The following is a 26,060-nucleotide window of genomic DNA, read 5'->3' as shown; positions in this document are numbered from 1 at the left end:
CTTTACGTCTGTTTGTTTTTTTTTTAAAACAGATCTGGGACTTTCTCCCTAATCTACCCATGATTCCGCTTTCTAGCTTCCATTGGAATTTCTGTCATCATGCCAACAAAACATGCAGTGTTATCTTCTTTTCCTACATTGACCGTTCGATATAATCAGTCCCTTGCATACCTCTTCAGACAGAATCCCGGTATTCTCGAATCCGCAAATGCAGTTCTGCCTCATGTAATTGTGTCTACATTCGGGGATACGAATAAAAAAAAACAAGTCGAAAGTGACTGAAGAGAATAGGCTAATTGTGTATCGAGGTAAATATTTAACGCATTGCTTATGTATGCATATTTTTAACAACAAAAACAACAAAAAGAATGAAGGAAACAACGCAGAGCCGAATGTACGACACACTAAATGCCGCATTCACACCGCAGGTTTCAACACATAACTTGTCCATTCAAGGAATTCACCGCCTCATACTTGTCACTCACTAAGACAATACCCCAGCTGATGACTGCGGTGATATGTAAACTTGCTTGCACATTGAGGATTACTCTGTCTTCGACATTGTTCCAGTGTTGTCGTCAGCATATTTGAGCCAGGGGCAAGTCCACACTCGCTGTAAACGGTCAGAAGCTATTACTAATTTTACAATGCATTTGCATAGATACTTCAGAGTATAATTGAGCTCATTTCCGAATTGTTGCTGTGTTACAGTGCAATGGAAAATGTTGGCACATATGCTGATGAGCTGTATCATGGCAGATACACGTACTGTTATCATTCGGTGATCTGAATCAGAGGGATAAAACTCAATGCTTTTAACTCGCACATCCATATCATAAACAAGCCGAGTAGCCAATGAAAGCATGAAAGATTCAGATATACTAAAGAGTAAAATAAGGTATCTCCTTCCCTTTATCATTTCTCGTCTTTGTCATTCTCTCCAGTGGTGCAGTCCTGGTGGCCATGTCATTGTGTAGTAGTCACTACGTTGCGAATGTAGTGAGCAGCAGAACAAGAGCGGACGGGAGCAATGAAACATGATAAATGCGGTCCATGACGTGTAACCAACAAGTTTGTGTTTCAACCTGCATTTCCAGGGAATAATACCAATCATAAATCGAGCTTCTTGTGTAAAGCTTCGGGGAAGAGGTTCCAAACAGCCCAGTACGCTTACTGTTGTTAGAACCAAAATCACTGCTTACTTTTTTTTCAGTGCAGAGCTTTGTTTTAAGCTTTTCACAGCAAATGGCCAGAAAAAAATAAATCAGAGGTGCAAACCACAGTGATCCAGTGAAACAACGATGGTTGCAAACAAAGTGGCCATGAGAGAATAAACAGGTGTGATGACCAGGGATGAATCTCGGAAATAAATTGCAGCTATCCACCACAATATAACTCCCGTGAGAACGACCAGGCGATTGTGAAGGATGATTTTGAAGAACGAACAGTTGCTGCGGGGGAAAGGAAGACAACTGAAATGTAGTGAATTGAAGGAGACTGAGAAATAATATCAGAGTTTCCTTAAGAGATACAAAGACAACGACGCAATTAATATGTATAGACGAAATTCTGCACCTTCAATGAGAAAAGTAAAATTTTGTTCTGAATTTCTGTTAAATTTCCTTTGGTGGAAATGGGAAAGCACTTCTCATTGATTTACTTAATACTGGAAATGAGGAAGAAACGAGATCTATTTGAATAGCCGAAGTCAGGTGCAGTGAAGTCAGGAAGAGATTAAATGTTTTATAAATCAGGCTATTCGACAGTATCAAAGCACACTTTCAGCGGGACAGGAAAAGGATTAAACTGAGGTTAACCGAACGAGACAAAATATATTTGGATCGTAAGCAGAGTCAAAGTCGCAAATAACATTTCTAGGATGACTTTTTAAAATCGTTTTTCACCATTTCTATTATGGACGATGATATTTTTTTCTCTATTTCTGTCCAATTTGCTTTGATAAAAAAACTTATCATTTATTTACTCAGTACTGTAATTTAATTTTTAAAAATGCACGGGATCCACTTGAATTGCTGAAGTAAAATGCAGTGAAGTGTGTAACTGGCAAAATGTTTTGTCAATCAGATGATCCAATGGTGCAAGTTCGGATTTGTGTGATTTTTAACTTTGAAACGAACATTGGGTTTCTCGAGAGAGCAACGGTTATGAAACGCAAGTGAAGACAGCTTGACTGAGTTAGGTAGTTCGAAATACTTGAAGCAAAAATGGAAATGTTCTATTAATAGTTCATGCATTGAATAGTATAATATGTAGTATTTCATCACTCGCCCACAACTGCATCAGGTCAGTTAACAATGAGGCATATTGCAGGAGTCACACTTGGTCCATCCTGAACATCAAGTTTGCCTGCCTTAACATATCCGTTTCTATCTCGGGTGCAATCGCCAGGTGGATGAGTGTAAGAAAACCCACAGACTCTCATCGCTACCTGACTGACAACTTTTCCCTGCCAATAACCGTCAAGCAGTCCACAGCATTCACGCAATTCTTCAGCCTATAACGCATCTGCGTGGATGAGGAGAGTTTCCACTCTCAAGCATCATAGATGTCCACCCATTTTGGTAAACATGTTGCTTTGCCCTGTCATCCAGAGAGCACTCGAGCGCACCTCCTGCATTCCCCATTGCACTGCTCTCAAAACCCGTTTGCACACAGTAAAGATAATTTCAACCTTGTGCTCACCGAACAGCTGACCAGTCTCTATATTCAACCGATCATCCTTGAACCCTTCTGAAAACTCAAATTAGACCACAACACCAAGAATACCTTGCTCTCCCCATCTCTCCTGAGTACGTCAAGTATCGTTCGATTCCTCAAATGTTTGGGGACATTGCCCTGTAAACACTCCTGAACCCAAAGGTACCTTCCCATACGACTGAAAGGCATGCAAACCGTAATGCTGCACCACCACTCAGTCACCTCCATCCCGGGCCACAAACAACCTTTCCAGGTGAAACTGATGTTCACCTGCCCCTCCTGCAAACGAGTTTACTGTATCCAGTGGTCCCGATGAGGTCTACTCGTCATCGATGAGGGCAAGCGTAAATCGAGTCCACGTTTCACTCAGCATCTCAGCCTGGCCTGCTGGAGCCGACCTGACCTCCTAGTCGTTGACTGTTGTAATTCCCCTTCCTACTCATTTTCCAACATGACCATCCTTAGCCTCTTTCTTTGCCACAGCGAATCTGACTGCAGGTTGTGGAAATGGCACCTCGCCCTCTGCTTGTGGACAATGTAGCCCGGACACGCAGCATTGAGTTCTTGAGCTTCGAATAGCTTCCTTTCCTATCCGCTAGCACCATTCCCAGCCCCTCCCCTCTCCCTATCTTCCATTCCTCTAATCAAGTATTTCCTCCAGAAATAAACAAATGTATTGTTCCAATCAACCAACCAGGCCGTGCCCTCTATTTTATTTCACCTGTCCTGAACACAACACACTGCAATCCTCAACCACTGCCCCGCTTAATCTGCGGATCCATTTGCACCCAGCCCAACGACTGAAGGAAGGTTACACCCGAAACGTTGATATCTTCACCCCCTGATGCTACCTGACTTCCTTTGTTTTCCAAGCCTCCTGCTTGTCTGCCTTGGACTTCAGCACCTGCAGTTTGTTTGTCTCTTATGATGTCGCACGTAGGCCGACTGATTTCCTCCACGAAATGAAACAAGGGAGAAAACTTGCCAATTATGCGAGTTTATTTAATCATTAAATTCAAATGTATCTATTACGAATGGATTAGAATCGATGTCCGTACAGAGACGCTGAGATTACGATATCTGTGGTGCTCCCACAATTCCGCCACATTTGCTTATATTTCAACGCAATCAAATCTCAGTGGCCTGATGGCTAAGCTGTGAGCACGGCTACCTCACAGTACCAGAGAACCACGTTCAGTTGCAGCCTCGGGCGACAGCCTGTCTGGAGTTTGCACGTTCTTCCTACGTGTGAGTGATTTTCCTCCCACATTCCGAAGACGTGCACGTCAGGTGAATTGGCCAAGCGAAATTGTCCATAATGTTCAGAGATGTGTAATTCAGGTGCATTCCTGAGGCGAAATTCAGAGTAATCGGGCCGGCGGTTGGATCTGAATGGGATACTCTTCGAAGGATCAATGTGGAATTGTTGGGCCAAGTGGCCTGTTTCCACACTGTAGGGATTCCATTTAAAAAAAAAGAAAAAGAGGAATTCTCCCTATGTGTGCGGGTTTCCTCCGGGAGGTCCGGTTTCCTCCTTAATCCAACGATATGCTGGTAAGGTGAATTGGAAATGATAAATTGCACATAGTTTAAGGGGATGTATGTTAGTTCAAAAGTCAGGAGTAAAGCTGGAGTAATACAGTAGGGAACTGGTTACTCTTCGGAGGGTCGGTGTGGACGTTTTGACTAGATGGTCTGTTTCCACACTGTTGGCAATCTGTGAAGGATTAAAGTGCAGCAGTGCTTCTTTAACAAAACTAACAGTAAATGGTTCAAGAGCCGTATCAATCATTAATCTCTATGGCCTTTGATGTTAGTGATAGGTAAGCGAAGGGTGCAAACCACGTTTATTAATTCCACACCTCCGATTTTTATAGAATTAAATTGCTTTCGAGCCCATCAGACTTGGGCTGTTTTCGGTTTCTGTGGGAAAGGCCTTTATATGTTCAGTTTCAAATCCTGGGTTATGAAGAATTGATCCGACATTGGACACAAATGCGGTTTAGATTTTGGAATGGTAACAGGTTTATGGAAGAGACTGTCATACTGAAAGGAATATAGTTGTAGCAAGTAAGGCCAAATTGCAATATCACTCAATAAGACAGGATTCTGTCAAGAAACAAACAAAAAAAAAACAGCTTCTCCCGTGAATTACTGTGCATGGTCTGTTAGTTTCACAGCTTCTTCCATCAATCTCAATACCTTTTCATCTCTTTCTATCCCTCTAATTTACTCTCCATCCCTCGCTGTCACTCTCTCTCAGACACTCCCAATTGCCATTTTGCGCCTGCATCTCAACTCTGCAAAACAGTCTCTCCTCAAACCAGCAGTTGCTTCTTCCTGTGTCTTTCTTCACTCTGTCTGTGTGATTTCTTCATCTTTTGATCTCTCCTAATCTGTTAAAGATCATGCTCGCTCCACCCAGATCCATACCTGTACTGACTTCTTCCTGATCAATTTCAGTGCCTGCATGTGCTCGACATTATTTCCTTTCTAACTTACATTAATCGCTCATCTTTTTTTCATCTTACAGGAAATCTTACGTCAATCTGTTTTAGGCTTAGTTATGCACAATATTATACAACATCAGACAGATAGCCAATATTGTTAAACCCAAATACACATAAGCCTCTGGTTAGGGTGAGACGATTTCCAGCTTCCTCTGCGTAATTTTGGGACGAGAAAGCACAGATTTCTTCGTGAAAGTATTTATATTAAACGATTTTTCTTGTCACAGTGTCTCAGTGATTAACACAGTAGCTTCACTGTGCCAGACACGTCTATTTAATTTCATCCTCAGGCGACCACGCGAAGTTTGTACATTCTCCCTGTGTCTGCATGGATTTCCTTTGTGAGCTCCGATTTCCCCTCACAGTGCAAGGACGTGCACAGAACGTGGATTACATAATATCCAGGGATGTGCAGTATCAGCCATGTGCAATCTGTGTTACAGGTGTTGGGTAGCTAGGTTGGATATTTTTGAAGGATTGGTGTGGATTCTGTGGACCGAATGGCCTGCTTCCACACGAAAGGTATTTGATCATTCTTATTCTGATCGCCAGGCTCACAAGGAAAAAGTAGAAATAATTTATGACTCCCCGCTCCCTGACACTTGACCAGAAGCTATTTCTAAACACAAACACTCAAGGCAAATCACATTTTGTTAACCCTTTGAAGATACAACCAAAAATACATAAGTTGATCATTTTTCCCCTAGAACCTGCTTTGCTATTCGATAATTTCATAACTCACACACATTTATCCTCATCTCGACCTTCCTGAATATTTCTGAATATCTCTGCTTTTCTTTCACTTAATTGGTCATTAAGAAACTAGCTCTGCCTTCATGATTTCTTCTCATAAAAAGAATCATTTATTATTTGATGCCCAGAATTCTGAAGACTCACAACCACCCCCGAGAGAACAAGAACTCACACATTTTTGAAAGAAGTATGTCCCTTTTGTTAAACTAGGACTGAATGCTAGAAACTAACAAAGCAAACTCGTCACTGATACAACACAATCGAAAGCAATGTAACATTGTGGACAGAGTAACTCACTTTGCTCAATTGTTATGGACAACAAGGAGTTGTGAAATATATAAATTAGAACTGTGGACAAGAACATACAGAGCTCACAGCGATGTTCAAGATCAGCAATTAAAAAGGAGCGTAGTGGGGACCCGAACAGCTGCCAGATTCGAATAGTGATTGCGTTCTAACTCACCAATTATTGCATGTTCTATTTCTTGGATAAGCAGCTGTTTTAATTTGACTGGAAGTGATAGTTTAACAAGATCATCTGAACTGATCAATTCAAGTGGGCCCTGGAATGCTATTGAAATACATCCTCACTAACATGGCTGTGCAACTCATCATTGATATTCGTTGCACATACTTGACCAAAAACATTACATCAGCTGCAATGATACTGTTTTCAAAAACATGTTATAACTGCTCAAGAAATAGAAACACAAATTGATGACAAAACTTCCCGACCAAAGTTCGTTTAGGAATGATCCCTCAACAATGATGAGTAACTTCATAGTACCAAGTTATCTCAATGACGTTTCTGATAAAGAGTCACTGGACTCGATACGTTGCCTCTGCGTTGTCTCCACAGATGGTGCCAGAATTGCCGAGTTTCTCTAACAGATTTTGTTTAATTTTTTATATTTTACAGACAGTACTCATCTTTTGTACTTCTTTTAAAAATGTTACTGTTGTAGTTGCCAAATGTAGAGAAGTCACTCACAGATTGAGACCGATTCCATTGTCTTCCTGCATTTTCTCATTCTGATTTTCAATCTTTCCTCTGATGCATACTTGACTAAATTGAAACTTCAGAATCTAGTCCAGTGATAGGTGTGGGAAGTACAACGAACTGGACAAGCCCCGTTCAAAACTTGTCAAGAAGATACCCTATACCTTGACCTGTATTGATTTAATGGCATGCAAAAAGTGTAGTGTTTCAGATGTGTATGGTTTCTTCAAGCTACTTGGCTTTCAGCAAAATACACATTATTCTTTAAAAAAAGTTAACATATAACAAAGAATGTAAAATTAGCATCACTTCCAATCTATTAAAAGGTTGACCAAACGTACATTTTCTTCAACTACAAATCCTCAACTGTTAAAATGTAGCAGCATCACCAAAAACCATGAGTTCTGATGAAGTGTAAGTGGACACGCAACTTTAACTCTGGTTACTCTCCAGAGATGCTGCCAAACCTGCTGTGTTTTCCAGCATTTGTTGTTTTTGTTCCCATAAGCACAGATTCTTCTTTTTAACCGGTGATCATCAGTAATGGAGAAAGGAAAAAATGCAGAAAATAAAAACTCTACAACAGCAGAGAGAGTACGCCGGTTTTTTTTTTCAGCAAAACGGACAGATCTGTGTCTATCTGCTTCAATCTTTCTCCAATACCCACCCCAACTTAAACTTCTGCGACAACTAAAAACCTGTGTCCTGGTGATCCTGAGTCCACCCACATGTGCTGCTTTTGTTTAATTCAACAAAACACAACAATTCCAGGAGCTCAATGCTGTTTAGCCACTGTTTCTGAAGCAGACATTGCAACAACATTCTGGCAAAATAATTTTCGCAAGAGAACCAGTACATACTGATTAGATTAGATCCCCGACCGCATGGAAACAGGACCTTCGGTCCAACTAGTCCACATCAATCTTCCAAATAATAACCCACACAGACCCATTCGTCTTCCATATAATTACACCTGACTAACGCACCTAACACGGTGATCAATGTAGCAAGGCCAACTCACCTGACCACCACATCTTTGGACTGTTGGAGGAACTGAAATACTCAGGGAAACCCCAGCAGACACGGAGAGAATGTGCTATCTCCACAAAGGCAATGCCCGAGGATGGAATCCAACTATCAGCAAAGCATAAACAACAAAACTTACTAGTTGGAATGTTTCCTCAATAATGCTCAAGACGTCTGATGGCATCCCTGGCAAAGTAGCTGTCGTCTTTGGCCACACTTAAAATTCATCTTCCTCGTACGCCAGCGCACAAGTCGCAGCCGTGTATCAGTTAGAGAATAATCAATATTGTTCAGACAGCGCCTTCCAAACTCATACTCTATTGTCCATAAGAGAAACGACAGTAGATACTTCAGAACATTATCATCAGGATCCGCACTAAGCCTTACATCAATCACATTTGTCGAAACAAATCTGATTCATAACCATCACTGAATGGGGCGATGCTATGGCTTTGACAGGTGCATTTTATGCTCTCTTTTTTCTGAAAGAAATGGAAGTTGAGACAGAATTGGCGAGATCACTACCAGAAACCTACAAAATCAAAACGCTTATGAAGCCTTGTATTTATTTTCATGCAAAAGAAGAAGCCAGAATTGTGACATATCCCACAAAATCACAGTTTTAGTTCCAGATTTCTGCAGCTGTTGTGGTTGTGCAAGCGACAAATATCTCTCTCTCTCCCTTTCACTCTCTCGCTCCCTCTGTCTGTCTCTCCCCCCACCCACATCTCTCTCTGTGTTACTGCTTGTTGCACTTAAAAGCTGAGTTCCGCTTCCTGCTGTTACAATTGCAAGTGAGGCAATCAATGCAACTGAATTAGCTTTTTTTCCACGTGTGAGGCTTATGACGTATTTCTATGTTTGAATAGCTAATGGTAATTGTTTTGTAGGGATTAAAACAAGGTCAGCCATGTGAACTTCGTAGAGGATGATTTAATATGATTCATACAGAGATTATTGGTTGGCAGGTCCAATTAAAGTGTCGAGATTCTTTCCTCTCTGAGAGCTGGCTCTGAGGAAGACGAACTTATGTCAAGTGTTGCGCACTTGTCATGAGGATTGTCTGAGTAATAGGATGCTGACCTCTATGGAGTAATTTCAGTGTACGGAAAAGTGAAAAAGAAGTGTGATTGAAACATTGGCACGCAATTGTACACCTTGAGTTGGATTAAACATGTCAGGCATCCAGCCAATATTTGGAAAACTGAACACATTAGGTCCAAAAGTTTAAAAATTGGCCAAGCATGTCTAAAAATAGGTTCCTGTTTCTGGCACAGTTTTGCTAGTTTGAAAGTCATCCTGAGTTTGGAAGACGCTCTGTCATTTTAAATCTTACCTTTCTACATCTGCTCTCAATGACTCTCAGAGATACATTGTCAAACAGTAACACATTTTAAGATGAATACAAGTTTGTCCATTCCACATGAAAACACAATGGCAGCTTTTCCAACAGAATGGGTGGCTGTGGGGGTGGGGGAGATCTGAACGCATTTGATGTGATCGTTGTGAATGTAAATTCACGCAGTAACATCTCCCATGAAAATTTTAGCCTTGTCCTCTAGATTTCATTACTGGTTAGAAACTTAATACACTTGCTGAAAAAAACTTTTGCAAACAGACGACATTGCACATAGGTAGGGTAATCGAAACATCTGTTAGCAATTCTGTTCGACACTTTGTTCAATTTTCTGTTCCTCGTGCGACTGACGTAACGCTGAGTGAGTGGTTTCTTCATGCAGTGCTGAACAAGGTCATTCACGTTGAGCGCTGTTGCATTGCTCATGTCCACATGTGGACCCAAACCACCGCAGCGAACACCAGCTGCACTGCTCCAGCAAACAGCCTCACTCAGAAACAGATTTGCACGCAACGATTCTCGTCGTTTCAGCTCCAGCTAGACTTAGAACAAAGGTAATGGCCTCGATTTCTCCAGATATTCGGACAGACTCTTACTAAACAGCAGTGAACTGCTAAACTCACATTATAAATAGGCATTGTTAATCACAGTCCTCATTAAACCAGAGGATTATAAATTGGAACTCTTCAGAGCTGCTTCCAGCATTTTATAAAGCGAAATGTCCAGTTTCCTATGTAATCCTGTCTTTTTGCTTTCCCGCGGCCCATTCTTACCAGGTTTGCTCACACGGTGCACACTGCCATTCTCGCTAAACAGTCTTTGTATATGCCTGGGTGACTAAACAACACACCGCCCCACGACCCCAATGATCTCAGTCCCTGCCCAGTTGTGATGCCTCCAGTGTGGATTGATTCCTCCACTGCAAGAAATGGTGTCCACTCCACTCCTTCTCCCTCGAACGCCATCTATTTGGCCATATCTTTGCCCGATATACCATTCTGTTTCTACACTAATGGGCAGGTGGCACTGCACAGCATTCTAAGATCACTCCATTTGAGATCACACTGTTGAGTTTGCTTCCCAACACGCTGCTATCTGCTCCCACGTCCTCACCGCTATTTTGCACACATAGTGTTGGCGCCAATGTGCCCGACGACTATTGAATATTCGCCCTCCGCTCACTCCTCAATCTCTCAGAATAACATGTAATCACTTTGAGAGATCCTTTCATCAAACAACGAGAAAAATGCACATCCTTTTGCACCATGGTTGGAAAGTTATGAAACTCCTTCTCCTCCCCTTATAATTGGTTCACGACTGTATTTCCCACACATTTTTCCGTTTCCCCGTGGAGTGCAGCCAAGAGGTTTCAAGCAAATGTCTGTTAATACCGCCTTCATCCCGAAAGCCCACTCATCACCCATAAAAATATAATTGGTTTCTCTGTTTCTCTGGTAAATGCCCATAGTGGGATAGTGTTCCTGCCGAGTCCCCTCACTCTGTCAAGAGGACAACTATCTTCCTTGCTACCCTTGAATGCCTATCCTTCTGTGTGTCCCCACAGTCTCATCCCCAAAACCCAAGCCGGAGCAAGCAGGACCTGAGGAGTGTCCGAGTGATACTTGTGAAAGAGGCCACGTATACGAGAGGAATAAATTAGCAGCACATAGCTGAGGGACCTGCAGTGATGCAACCCTCACTTAAACATGACTGGAAGAAATAACAACAAACTAACACACAGAGTTAAAATATTCAGTATTAAACATACGACAGTTTGGACAATGGCAAAGATCGTGAGCAGAGCTATGGATGATCATGGATTCACATCTACTGTAGCTGAAAATATAACACAGTCATGGGATCAGAGAAACATTTCAGTTTTCGTGCCTTCCACTTTTCTGTAAAATGAGATGATAAAATAAATGTGTTGAGAGACATTCAGAAGAAACATATACATCTCTTCGCTTGAGTTTCAACCATCCAAATGTTAAAAAAACTTTCCAAAATCCAGCACTGTCATTTCAGGATGGGAATTTACAAAATGGTTTGAGGAGTCAAGTATTTTAATGATAAGGTTATGTTGGTGAGAGGATTTAAGAGATGTGATAGATGCATACAATTTAAGATGTCTTTTCACCAGCCAATTTTGTTTTCCAAAGATATTTTGGAAGCAGAAGCTTGAAATGCAGGAAAGAGAAAATTAGGAATGAATATAATCCACATTCTGCACTTAATCTTGTGGATGGTATAACCTGCATGTCTGAGTGTTTGGTGGTGGAGGAAGTGGATCTGTGTCGATGTTGTGTCATTCATGCGGTGCTGATCAATTTGGCTGTGCTGTTCTGGGTGGTGTTGGGCGATGCATTACTGTTGGAACAGCACTGAGCAGTCCTCAAGGAGCTTCTTACTGAAATGTATCTTCCGACTTGGATGCTGCCTTATCTGCTGTGCTTCTCCTGCAACATGCTTTTCTGTACTGCACTTATTCAGGCAAATAAGGAGTATTCAGTTATGTTTCTTATTTCTGGCTTGTAAAGGAATAAACGACAGGTGGGGAAAGAACCCAAAGAAGGAGAAGAACAGTTGGACAATGGAGTGGATAACGATCTGGCTTGGAGAGTGAAAATCGGTTAATGAAGATTTTTAGTTGCTATTCGTAGGTGGTGTGTAATGGCAGGCAATCTGATAGATAGGCATCAAGGAATAAAGAATTGTATTACTTGCTGAAGACGTCCCGGATTCTGATTGATCTTGTGGCCACAAAAGACTGGTTCAATTAATTTGTCATAGAGACTGGGACTTTCACAGCAAGGAGAGAGGCCTTTTGACCCTTCTTGCCAATATCAGGCATCAATCGCCTATCCACTGTTATCCCATTTTCCAGATCTTGTTCTGTAGCTTTATGCGCTGTGGTGCTTCAAGTGATCATCGATTGCTTTATGAAATTCCACCAGCTGCAGCAAAATGCCATCACCACACACATATTCCTCTCACCTCCCTTCTCTGCCTTCCGGATGTAACCTTCCATCTGGGACACACTGGTGCATTCTGCCTTCACTCCCAACACCGCCCCACATGGCACTGTGGAATCTTCCCCTGCAATTGCTGAAGATGTTAAACATGCAGTCATGAAATATCAGAAATAGGAGCAGATGTAAGCCTTCCAGCCCTTCGAGCCTGCTCCGCCATTCAATACGTTCATGGCTGATCATTTCGTGCGCTCAGATCCATTTACCCGTCCTCTCACTGTATCCCTTACTTCCTTTATTGTTCAAAAATAAGATCATGGCCATAAAAAACGTTTACTGAAGTGGTGCCAAGTACTTCACTGGGCAAAGAATTTTAATTTTGAAAGTGAAGACTACACATGTTGGAGATTACAGGTAAGAGTGTGGTGCTGCAAATCGCGTAGCAGGTGAGACAGCATCTGATGAGCAGGAAAATTGACCTTTCATGCAAAAATCCTTCATCAGGAATCGAAGATTCCAAAGAGTAACAATCCTTTGGTTAAAAACTTCCTTATCAATTCTGTGCTGAACCTGCTCCGTCTAATCTTGAGGCTGTGCCCACTTTTCCAAATTTCACCCGCCAGTGGAACCATCCTTTCTACTTCTATCTTACATATTCCCTTCAAAATTGTACATATTTCTATAAGGTCTCTCCTAATTCTTCTGAATTCCAATGAATATAATCCCAATCTACTCAGTCTCTCCTCATAACCCTATCCCCTCAACTCCAGCATTATCCCAGTGTACCCCTTCTGCACGCCTTCCAGTGCCAGTCCATCCTTTCTCAAGTAATGAGACCAAACCTGCTCACAGTACTCTAAGAATGTCCTCACCAGCACCGTGTACAGCGGCAACAGAACCTCTCTTCTTTTAACCTCACCCCCTTTAGTAATGAAAGACAACATTCCATTTGGCTACTAATTACTTGTTGTAACTGCAGACCCGACCTTTGTGATTCATGCACAAGGACACTCAATTCCCCCTGTACAACAGCATGCTTCAACATTTTATTCGACAAGTACTAACCCTGTCTCCTGTAACTTCTAACAAAATGGATAACTTCACGTTTCTTCTGCCAAACCTTTACCCATTTAGTCAATGTAACTATTTTCCTCTACAAAGTTTCACATTCCTCTGCACACTATCCTCTGCCATTCATTTTCGTGTCATCTGTAAAGTTGGACGTGCTACACATTGTCCCCAACTACAAATTATCTATATAAATTGTACATAATTGCAGTTCCAAAACCCATCACTGAGGCTCACTACTACTCACTGTTTGCCAGCCAGAATAGTACACATTTATCGTCACTTTTTGCTTCCTGTTAGTTAACTATTCTTCTATCCATGGTTATACTCGACCAACAACACCACGCATCCTTACCTTATGCATCCGCCTCTTGTGTGCACCTTGTCGAAGATCTTTTGGAAATCTAGATGCTCCACATTCACTGAGTCCCCGTTGTCCACCATACTCGTCATGTCTTCATAGAATACCAATATATTTGTAAAGCATGACCTACCCTACATGATTCCGTGCTGTTTCTTTTCAATCTCTATCGCAGTGATCTCTTATTCCTTCCTTGTTAGTAGACTCAAGCACCTTCTCGACTACAGAAGTTAAGCTAGTGGGTCTATAACCCCCTCTCTTGTCTTCCTTCCATTTTTTTTCAAACACAGTGGCGCCAGATTTACTGTTTTCCAATCTGCTCGAATTGCCCCAGAGTCCAGTGAATTTGCAAGATTAACGCCAGTACACCTGTTATTTCCCCCGCCAACTCTTTTAGCACCTTGGGATGCATTCCATCAGGGATAGGAGACTGTCTATCCTTAGCTGCATTAATTTGCCCAACACTAGCTTTTACGAAATAAGGATTGTTTCCAGATCCTCACCGACACCCATCTCTTTTCAATTACTGGCATGTATTAGTGTCTTTCACTGTGAAGAACGATACAAAATAACTGTTCAATGCCTCAGCCATTTCATCACATCCCATAACTAAACGCCTAAACGACCAACGTTCACTTTAATCACTTTTCTTCGTTTTTTTTAATTGAAACTTCTGCGAAACATCCCTATAATCTGTGCGAGTTTCTTTTTTTCTCATGTTCTTTCTTGCGGTTATTTTCAGCACTGTTGCGGCATTCTGTGGACCGAGAAACCTTTCCGAATCTTCCAGTTTCATGCTGATTTTAACCACTTTGTATGCCTTCTCATTCAATTTGATAGTCTCCCTTATTTCTTGAGACAACCATGCTAGATTACAGTTTTTCTTACTGTCCTTCCTTTACATTGGAATATAATTTTGATCATCACTTTGAAAAATGTAATTGAAAGCTCTGCTCATCAGCTGACCCACCATATTTATTTTTGTTTTGAGTCTACTTTAGCCAGGCTCTCCCCGTTCTATTGTAGAGCCCCTTGTACATGCACAGGAATCTGGCATTGGTTTTTAACTTCACACCTCTCCATCTGCATTCTCAATTCAACCATACTGTGATCACTCCTACCAAGCGGATCCTTAACGATGAGGTATTTGATTATTCCTGTCTCACAACAAAGGACCAGATCGACAATAGCTTGCTACCTCGCCGTTTCTTTGACATACTGTTCAGGAAAACCATCACGATTAAATCCAACAATGTCCTCCTCAAGGCAACACAGACTGAGCTAGTTCGACCAATCAACAGGTCGATTAAAATCTCCAAAGTTAATATCCGGCCCATTTTGACTAGCGTTACTTATTTCTTTGTGTATTCACCTCCCCAATGTATTCGTTTATTTGGTGGTCTACAGACTACGCCTTTCAGTGCAAGTTTCTTCTTAGAATTTTTAATTTCCAACATTTTGGATTCAAACTCATTCTCTATCGAACCTATACCATCTCACAGTACCGCGTTGAAGCTGTACTTGAATATCAGACTCTCCTGTCTGTCCTTCAGAGAAGTCTGAAAAGCCCGGATATTTAACTCCCAGTCATGACCACCCTGTAACCATGTCTCTGTAATGGCTACTACAACATATTAATTCGTAATGATTTGTGTCATTACCTCGTCAACCTTGTTCCAGTTGCTACAATCATTTGGTAAACTGTCTTCATGACAGCTGTCTTAGCCTCATGATTTCCAACATCTCTCATAACATTTCCTGAATAATCCTTCCTTTTTACATCTTGTTTCTCCTCAACTGTCCATTTACGTCCTCCCTTCTCAGTATCCAAGGGCCCAAACACACCTTCCAGGTGAAGAAACACTTTGCCTGCACTTCGCACAACCCAGTCTACTACATTCACTGCTCGCAATGTCGTCTCCACTATCTTGGGAAATGAAGTGTGGACTGAGTGACTGTTTTTCAGAAAATCCAAGTTCCATCTTCAAGAAAGACCCTAAACTACCACTTCCCTGCCACATTAGCGGACCAGCCCGTTCCTTGGCCAACATCTCTGTCTCAGGCTTACTGCAGTGTTCAGGAGAAGCTCAGTCCATGCGTGAAGAACAACATCTCATTTTCCATTTGGGGATGCTGCAGCCCTCCATCGATTTCAATACTTTTATGTCCTGAACTCATCCATCTCCTTGCCCTCCACCTCACACACCACTCCTTGTCATCACATATGCAGCCATTACACGCTATCTATGTTTAGTCACTAACAGTCTCCATAAAAAGCTAGTCACCCTCTCAGCTTGATCATTATCCATTAGTTTGCCCAATTCTTCTTCTCTCTGTTTGAGTTCCACACCAATTACCGTTTACTTCTTATCCCAACCCCAACACCCTATCTTCTGCAGAGAGGTCAACATTTCTTCGGAGAAAGTGAGGACTGCAGATTTTCAGCAACATTTCATAGGTACCATCAGTTCTGAGGAAGAGTCACTGGACCGGAACTGCTAACTCTTATTTCTCTTCTCAGATGCTGCCAAACCTGCTTAGCTGTTCCAGCACCTTCTGCTTTTGAACATGTTCCTTGACACACATCTCTGTCTCAGGCCATCTGACACTGTGAATGATCAAGAATAAAGGTCGTGCGTGTGCCCTTTTGGTTGCCTGAGATCGTCCGTGCTCAATGATCCTCTGCACCGAAGACAGTACTCTGTTCCTTTTGAAAACTTCTCTTGTCGATTCTTCCTATTGCAATGTGAGCCATAGGCATCAACTTCTTAGGTCTATTAATACAGCAATCATGTGTATGGGATTTGTACCGCAGTTCTATTTTGAATGCGATCAACCACAGAGAGAGAGAAAAAAAAACTCATGCCAAATCTGAACAGACTGGAGTTTCTGCAGGAGGTGGAACTTAGTGACTTTTTCTTCAGATAGATAACACTAAAACCCTTTCTCACTGTGACAATGTGCCATTAGTTATCGAAGCTGAAGCATTTATAGGTGCATAGGCTGAAACAGTTTTTTTCCTACTTATAATACCTGAATGGTCTCCCTCCAGCATGATAGTACAGTTGTGTCAGCAAATGGGATAACTGAGTGAATCAGCTTACATATGCAGCCGGGGAACAGTCCTTATGTGGTAATATATGGGTGCAGAATGCAGGGACGAGGGACAGAGAGTTTTTTGAGCCGTTTCACATGGTGACTGAGATGGCATTGGAGGTTTTGACAGGCTAAAATTAGGCAAATGCCCAGATCGGGATGGGGTTGTGACTCACGTTGTTTTGTGAGACTAGAGAGAAAATTACGCGTGTTCTGACCAATGTTTCACATTCCTTTTTAGCCACCTGGGAGTGGTTACAGGATTTCAGGACTACTAACGTGGTTCCAGTTTTCAAGAAGGCTGGCGGAGATAATGCAGCAAATCACAGAGCAGTGATTCGAACATCACATGCAGGGAAACTTTTGGAAAAGTTTCTTAAGGAGAGAATTAATTGCAACTTCTTCGGAGAAAGTTTGACCAGCGAGAGTCAGCATGCTTTTGTCAGAGGAATCCATGCCTGACAGATCAGATTACATTTTCTTTCGGAAGTGATCAGATGTGTAAACAAGGATAGTGAACTTGATTTAGTTTATGAGGATTTTAGAAAGCCTTAGACAAGTTCCCACAACAGAGACTGGTAACAGGGTTAATATAAAAGGGATACAGGGTCACGTGGTAAGTTTGTCCCAAACTTATTTGGGTGGTTGCAGACAAAGGAAAGTGCTGTTTCTGAGACGTGGAACTGGTATTCAGTGGTGTCCCACAAGGATCAATGCTGTGTCCCTTAATGTTTGTGATTGCACATAAACAACAAAGAAATAATGTTGGGGAAATGATAAGAAAATTTGAGGAGGATATGAAGATTGGCATAGTGGTGAACAGTGAGGAAGAGGATCTTAGGTTCCAGGATTTCAGAGGTGGATTTGTCCAATGGGCAGATAGGGGGAGCTGAAAATAACAATAAAAACATCAGGTGATGCATTTTGGAAGTAACACGTCATGGGAGTGCTCAAAGAACGGTAGGGCACTGGGAAACCCAAGAGTGACTTTGCATGTGGTTCCACAGATTTGTGAAGGTAGCAGAATATAGTAGTTAAGAAGACAAGCACGACTTTATAAGTCAAGGCAAAGATTACGAGAGCACGAAAATCGGTGTCACATGTAGAAAAGTTCGTGAAGAAAGCATTTGGCACGCTTGCCTTCATGAGTCAGAACATTGATTATTGAAGTTCACGTCATGTTCTGGCTGTACAGAACATTAGTGGATCCACATTTAGAATACTGCTGACAATTCCGATCACCTTCAACAGGAAAGATTTCATAAAACTTGAAAGAGTGCAGAATAGATTTACAAGGATGTTACAGTGTCGAGAGGGCTTGAGTAGTAAGTAGAGAGTGCTTGAGCAGGGGCTTTTTCCCGGCAGTGTTCCAGGCTGGTGTGTAAACTTCTAGACGTTTATAAAATCATGATTGAGGTTGGATCGGTGACTGGCCTAGGCCTTCTTTTTATCCAGGATGGTGGAATTCAAAACGAGAGGGCACAAGTTTAACGTGTTTTACACGGACACACTAAACAAGGGACAAAGTGTGTTAGAGCGATATTTGGATTTACAACAGACATCATCTCAGCTTAGTCTTCGACTTAATAAAAATGGGCATGTACTTGGGAAAATAGTTTGAAAGGTAAACCATGAAGAGAACGTTAAGGATATAAAAATTGAGTGATGTCGAGATGAGGAAGTTTGTGAGTAAAATATTGACCAATGCAGTATGAATTGGAGAATGAGATGTTCGCAGGAACAATCAATAATGACCCTTTTATTTAAATTAGATATTGCAGATCTCTGAAATACAGAGGGACCTGGCTGTCCTGCTTTGTGGATCACATTAACATGGTCTGCCGGGGTAGCAACTGATTAGGAACGCAATAAGTCTTTTAATTCATTTGTTCAGCAATGACTGGGCCAACATTTATTTCGCCACTCCAATCAGTATTTGAGACGGTGAGAGCCTGGTCGAAATACTGCATTTCATGATGTCTTTTTTTGGAGAAACGAAGTGTTGCAGTTATCAAATTGCAGCTTTTTCTTTTCCTGTTCACAGTTTAATGTTCAACTATTCAGTTGATATCAGATAATGCAGAGTTTCTCCAGCAATTATGCTTGTGTTTCAGATTTCTTGCATCCACAGTTTATTTTTATTTAGTAATTTGGATGATCTGAGTTTTATGAGGAATGGAATGTTGCAAGTGTCAAACATGTGACAGAAGATTCAAACGGAATGCTGGCAAGTTCATCATCAATTTTTCGAAGCAGATCAGCTGAGGTGGGAATAGAGTGAAAAAGTGTGGTGCTGGTCAAGCAGCATCCGGGGAGCAGGAAATTCGATGTTTCGCGTACAAGATGTTCATCAGGAATGCTTGAATCGTCGATTCCCCGCTCCTCAGATGTTGGCTGACAGGCTGTGATTTCCAAGTGCTACACTTATTGACTTTGATCTCCAGCATCTAAAGTTATCACTTTCTGCTGAGGTGCGGTACAGTCAGGTACTGTTCCTGAGATGTAACAACGTGGTCGTGATGACAGAGTGAATTTGTAGTTGCAAACGCATCTGTGAATCAATATTATTCTCCCGCTCTCACTCTGCCAAGGACAGGCTGTTTCGATGGAGCTTGTTCTTACAGCCAGTCAATTTGACAGTTGTGCATTTGGCAGGTCGCGAAAACGTGAATTCCCAACGCGTTGTCTAGACTCGAATACAATACTGAGACGTTCGGTCTTGGGTCTGCCACGGCCTAAATTTGAAAGTGGTTTTGCTTGTTTGCATGTGCATAGTCGGTGTAGTGTATATTTGTGTCTGAGAGTGTAACCAGTTTTATTTTCTGATGGGTTTTAAAAATGAAGCGATCAACAGAATATTGATTTTAATTTTTCTTTGATAATGCAAATCTGAACCAAAGACATGAATTGTTGAAGAAACTCAGCAGGCCTGAATCTGTGGAGAAAAACTGAGTTAAAGTTTTAGATCGACAGAAACCCGTTACTTATACATTTGTACATTATAATGCTAGGAAAATTATCAGTTTTATCTATTGAATCAGGATTTTTATCAAAATATCTCAATGACAGACAACCGTCACCTTTACAAATTCAAAAGGACTTTATTGACTATAATGCAGTTTCCGTTGCTCTCAGTTGGTGAAAGGCTGTGCTTAAATGATTGCCTTCTTTCGTTTCCTTTCTCTCAGTTTGCAGCAATGTCGAATGGAGAATTGGTCATTTGAGTGTCTCACTCAGCATGTGTCTCCATACGTCTCTCTTTGTCTCTGTGCATCCATCTCACCCTCTTCCTGTTACACATTCTCCGACACTCTGCCTGTCCATACAGCTCTTTACCTATTTCGGCTCTGTGAAAAGTCTGACATTTCGAGACAATTTGAGTGTGCAGCTGCTGAGAGGCTTTTTGCCCACTAACTGGAGTACGTTGAACTGGGCTCACATTCTCCGGATAATGTGTCTGTCCCTTCAAACCAGGCAAGGCGACACTTCTTCCTCAAACAATTATGACTGTTTCGAATTCAAAATAGAATTCCTAATCCACCAGGAAAAAAAGCAATTACACTACAAATAAAGAAGCACAACGATGTATATATTTTTGGTTTAAATGTATGAACGGTGACATCAGAGAATGAGAGTGATCACCTGGTGGTATCTCTGACATTACCACAAAATTCCCCGGCAAATCTGCAGCGTCTCCTGCCTCATCTCGTTATTCCGACCTAACTGGGAATGAAGGAGGGGGAATAAAAGAGGAGAAGAAGCAGAAGTGCTTGTGGAATAATGGAAAGAAACTACAGACATAAGTAATATTTCGGAATATATTAAAAAAACATGGCATTCACTGTTGGAACTTAACCTGGATCACCAAATCTTAACAGGGTGAAAGTCCAAGACGCTGAGTTACTTTCGCAAAGACTTGAAACACCAAGCCCAAATATAAACGCAACAAGTAGGCACCGCTGGGAGTTGAACCCAGGATCTCCTGTTTACTAGACAAGCGCTTTAACCAACTAAGCCACAGCGCCACAGCAAAGCGGCCCTTGCTCATCCATATGTGGAGTTGCTTAAACACTTCCTCACAGTACTTGGACATGTGTTTTCGGATCAATGTTGCTCTAGGAGAATTGCAATCTATCATCGAATTTTCAAACACAAACAGTTTACAGCTGAAAATTCTCTACTGAATAGGCACAGAAAAACATAATCTCTTCTTGCATTCATTTAAAACTGGTATTTTCACCTGGTTAAAGTGACAGGAGAAAGAGGCGGTGCTCATTCTATCGGGGCCCATGAACCACATTAATACAGACAGAGGGGACATCACATCAAGAGGAACAAGGTCATTGTGGTGATTTGACTAGGAGTAATGTGTAAGTAAGTATAATCATTGGGCAGTAAAAGCTGACGTAATGGCACCGACATTGAGTTTTGCACCATCTGTTCCGCGCTCACTTCCTGCATTATGCCTCCCAGGCATCATTGTCTATCACTTTATTTCACTGTCTTCGTCCACGTCTCAACTTATTCCAGACGATTGCAGATGTCTGACAGGAACCTTTAACTTTTCGAAACGAATTCCTCGAGTATAGTCAATGGGAAAGGATTCAATGCAGATCCAGAATTGCCACAGTGATGGAGGGGATGAATTATTTTCCTCAAGCTTTCAACTCCTCAGCACAGACATGATACCACTCGAGGAGAATTTCCAGGATTTACATTCAGCGACACTCAAGGATCAGCGAGATACATCCAACTCAGACAGGTGATATGATTGGAGGGGGATTAGTGGTGGTCGTTTCCCGTGTATCTGCTGCCTTTGTCGTTATATACGGATGGAAGCAATTTCTGACCGATTCTGGCAAGATCTGGGTGTGTGTTCTGCATGCAAGCAAGAATTGGTTTTCATTCTAATAATTCACAAAAGGAGAAATAAATCTTCATTACCTGAGTGGGAATTATATCCAGGTCTGTGCGATGCAAACTCGGACTACTGAACAGGGACCTCCTGTGATGCTGACTGTAAAACTTACAATCTGACTTGTAGACACTCTTGTGTCTGTCGTTGACTCCATAACAAACTTCAGCTGCAAAGTTGCTCACTCCAAGTTTCGAAAAAGTTCATATTATCGCACTGGATTTCAATGTGAAGAAAGCGGAACTGTGATAATCTGATGTTGTTCAGCAGATGCACTGCAGGAAGGCACAGAACAGGCTGGTGGTCACAGGGCCTCATTTTGACGCGCTGGTAGCACCAATAAGGGTGTTGTGACACTCGTCTGATTCCAGATCCCGGGCTAGAAATGACCAGAGTTTTCTCGCTGAACTTGTTCAGGGTCTTGAAAGGAAGAGGCCATGACTCAGATTATGAAAGTACATTTCACTGGAGTTGGTCATGTAATCGCGTAGTGACTGTGAATACAGCAATGGAAACGTCCAACAGACATGCAGGCAACACTGAAGGAGGCACGTGAAGACGAATGTGTATACTTTGACAGTGAAAAGCACTGCTTCTCAAAGTGTGACGTATTTAATTAAAGCAGTGACGTTAGTTATCTTTACTGGTTCTTCACCTTGGTAATCTTGTATCCCCCTAATATAAATGTCTCCATTACATATGGAAAAGATGAGAGGAAGTCGACGGTGGATCGGCTCTGTGGTGCAATGGATAACACGTCTGAATTTGAATCGGTCTATTGTAGTTTTGAGTTCTACTTAGCTCAATTGCAGCATGCTGCATAAGTCAGTCATAACTGGTTTTATGAATACATTAAGGGCAAAGAGGAGTCTGCGAAGAGTACTGGGACACCATAAAAATCAATAAGCCCGTCTCTGTTAGGTGCTGCTCGAGATGGGGGAGATATGAAACCTGTGCATTCTATGGACGCTTACTGTGGGGAAGGACATAGTACATAGAACATAGAAGAATACAGCGCTGAACAGGCCTTTGGGCCCTCAATGTTGTGCTGACCTTTGAACTAATCTCAGCTCATTCCCTTGCAAAATACAATCATCACCTATGTGCTTCTCCAAGGATTGTTTAAATCTCCATAATCTCAGCTGAGTTAACTTCACTGGCAGGCAGAGAATCCCGCGCCCCCACTGTCTCAGTAAAGAACCTGCCTCTGACATCTATCTCAAATCTCACTCATCACAATTTGTAGTTAAGTACTTTCGTACAAGATGACGTCATCATCCTAGGAAAATGACTTTCATGTCTACCCATTTAATCCTCTGATCATCTTGTATGTCTCTATCAAATCCCGTCTGAGCCTTTTTCTTTCCGATGTGAACAGACCCAAGTTTCTCAGCCTTTACTCATGAGGCCTTCCCTCCAGACCAGGCATCATGCTGGCTCACTGGTCAGCACTGATGCCTCATAGCGCCAGGGACCCGGTTACAATTCCAGACTCGGGCAACTGTCTTTGTGGCGTTTGCACCTTCTCCCTGTGTCTGCGTGGGTTTGCTCCGGTTTCCTCCCACAGTCCCAAAATATGCAGTTCCGATGAATTGGCAATGCTCAATTGCCCGTATTGCCAGGTTTCCGAGCTGGGGAAAATATAGGAGAATGGGTCTGCGTGGGTCTATGTTGGGAGGGTCGATGTGGACTTGTTGGGCCGAAATGTCTGTTTCCACACTGTTGGCAATCTAATCTAAATCTCCTCTGCACCTTTTTCCAATGCTTTCACATTCTTCCCGACATACATCCGCACGAGCGTTTTGTATATTTGCAGCATGATATTGTGGCTCCGGAACTCAATCCCTCTACAAATGAAATCTAACACACTGCATGCCTTCTTAACAGCACTCTCAACCTGGGTGGCAACTTTCAAGGATCTATGCACATGGACTGCAAGATCCCTCTTCACAGCCACACTACCAACAATCTTTCCATTTACCCAATACTCTGCCTTCCTGTTATTCTTCCCAAAGTGCATCACCTCAGATTTAGCTGCATTGAAGTCCATTTGCCAGCTCTCAACCCAAGCCTGCAGTCTATCCAAGACGCCCTGCAACCTGTAACATATTTCCAAACTGTCTCCGACTCCACCGACTTCAGTGTCATCTGCAAATTGACTCATACATATACCTATGATGCGTCTAAGTTATTTATAAAAATAACAAACAGCAGTGGTACCAGAACAAATTCTTGAGACACACCACGAGTAACTGGACTCCAGGTTGTATATTTTCCATCAATCACCACTCGCTGCCTTCTTTCATGAAGCCAGTTTCTAATCCAAATGGCTAAATCACCCTCAATCCCATGTCTCTGCATTTTCTCAAATAGCCTATCACATGGAACCTTAACAGAGGATTTACTGAAATCCATGTATACCACGTCAACTGCTCTACCCTCATCTACATGCTTTGTCACATTATCAAAAAAAAACTCAATGAGGTTTGTGAGACAATACCTGCCCTTGACGAAACCATGTTGACTATCTGAAATCAAATTATTTCTTTCCAGATGATTATACATCTTGCCTTTTATAATCTTTTCCAAAACCTTTCATACATCAGAAATATGGCTCACTGATATATAATTACCTGGGTCATCTCTGCTGTCCTTCTGGAACAAGGGCACAACGTTTGCGATCCTCTAATCCTCTGATACTAAACCTGTAGACAATGACGACTCAAATATAAAAGCCAAATGCTCTGCTATCTCCTCCCTAGGTTCCCAGAAAATCCTCGGACAAATCCCAATCAGCACAGGGGACTGGTCTACTTTCACTCCTCCTGAAATTGATAACACCTCTTCATAATAACATCGATCCTTTCTATTCTAATATCGCTTATCTCATTCTACTCCCCGACATTATTCTCTTTTACCTGAGTGGAAAACGATGAGAAATGTTCGTTTAGTACTTCTCCCATCTCCACAGGGTCCCCACTCAACACCCCACTTCTGTCTTTGACTGGCCCTATTCCTACCCTCGTCATCATTTTAATCCTCACATACCTACAGAAGGCTTTAGGTTTCTCCTTTATTCTATTTGCTGATGACTGCTCGTGTCCTTTCTTTGCTCCTCTGAATATTCTCTTTAAATCCTTCTCAGCTAATCGGTAACACTCCATCGCATTATTTGAACCACCTTGTCTCTCAACACAGAAGCCTTAATCCTATTCTTAACAAGAGATGCAATTTCTGTAATAAACCATGGTTCCCTTACCTTTTCAATTCTTCCTTGCCTGACCAAGACATACCTATCGAGGAAATGCAATATCTGTTCCTTAAACCAGCTCCACATTTCCATTGTCTGCATCCCTCGCATTTTGCTACCCCATTCTATGCATCTTAACTTTGCCTAATCACATTATAATTGCCCTTTCCCCATCGATAACGTTTCACCTGTGGCGTGAAAGATGTAGTCTGTGGGGAAATAAATGTTGTTATCTTGAAAACAAAAACCGTGTTACAGAGGAGAAAGTGCAGGATGTATTGGACCGGATAAAAATAAATAAATCACCGTGACGTGATCAGGTTACACCACAGAACTCTGTGAAAAGTGAGGCAAGTGATTTCTGGGTCACTTGCTGAAAATCGTGTCATCGAAAATCACAGGTGAGGTGCCATAAGACTAGGCTGGCTAACATGATACCACTAATTAAGAAAGGAGGTAAGGAAAGGCGAGGCAACTATAGACCTGTGAGTCTGACGTCGGCGGTTGGTAAGTTGTGGAGGAAATCCTGAGAGACATGATTTAATGTATTTTGAAAGGCAAGCTTGATTATGGATAGTCAGCAATGGCGTGCTGTGTGGGAAATTATGTCTCGTTAAATTGAATTAATTCTTTTTTGAAGAATTAACAAAGATAATTGATGAGGGCAAAGTGGTTAACGGGATATATGTGTCCTTCACTAAGGGAGGTCGACAATATTCCGCATGGGAGACTAGTTAGCAAGTTGAGGAGATCCAACCATTTGGATTCAGAACCGTCTCGAAGGTAGAAGACAGAGGGTAGTGGTGGAGGGTTGCTTCTCAGATTGGAGGCCCTCTTACCAGTGGAGTGTCACAATGATCAGTGCTGTGTCATCAACCTTTTGTCATTGATATAAATGATTTGGACGCGAACATAAGAGGTACAGTTAGTAAGTTTGCAGATGACACCAAAATTGGAGGTGCAGTGGACAGCGAAGAGGGTTACCTCAGATTATAGCAGGATCTGACCAGATGTACCAATAGGCTGAGAAGTGGCAG

At 42.0% G+C, this 26,060-nt stretch overlaps 1 non-coding gene across 1 annotated transcript; it reads right to left on the bottom strand.

Annotated features, from left to right (window-relative positions):
• Positions 1-20,809: 20,809 nt before the first annotated feature.
• trnat-agu (transfer RNA threonine (anticodon AGU)) lies at positions 20,810-20,883 on the bottom strand. The gene has a single exon. It is a non-coding gene; the product is annotated as a tRNA-Thr (tRNA).
• Between the last annotated feature and the right edge of the window lie 5,177 nt (positions 20,884-26,060).

The sequence above is a fragment of the Chiloscyllium plagiosum genome, unplaced genomic scaffold, assembly GCF_037043375.1.
Source record: "Chiloscyllium plagiosum isolate Xiang-an unplaced genomic scaffold, Cpla_swu_hap1 HiC_scaffold_21, whole genome shotgun sequence".
Classification (NCBI taxonomy): Eukaryota; Metazoa; Chordata; class Chondrichthyes; order Orectolobiformes; family Hemiscylliidae; genus Chiloscyllium; species Chiloscyllium plagiosum.
The sequence above is the reverse complement of the archived record's forward strand: the minus strand, read 5'-3'. Positions and strand labels throughout refer to the sequence as shown.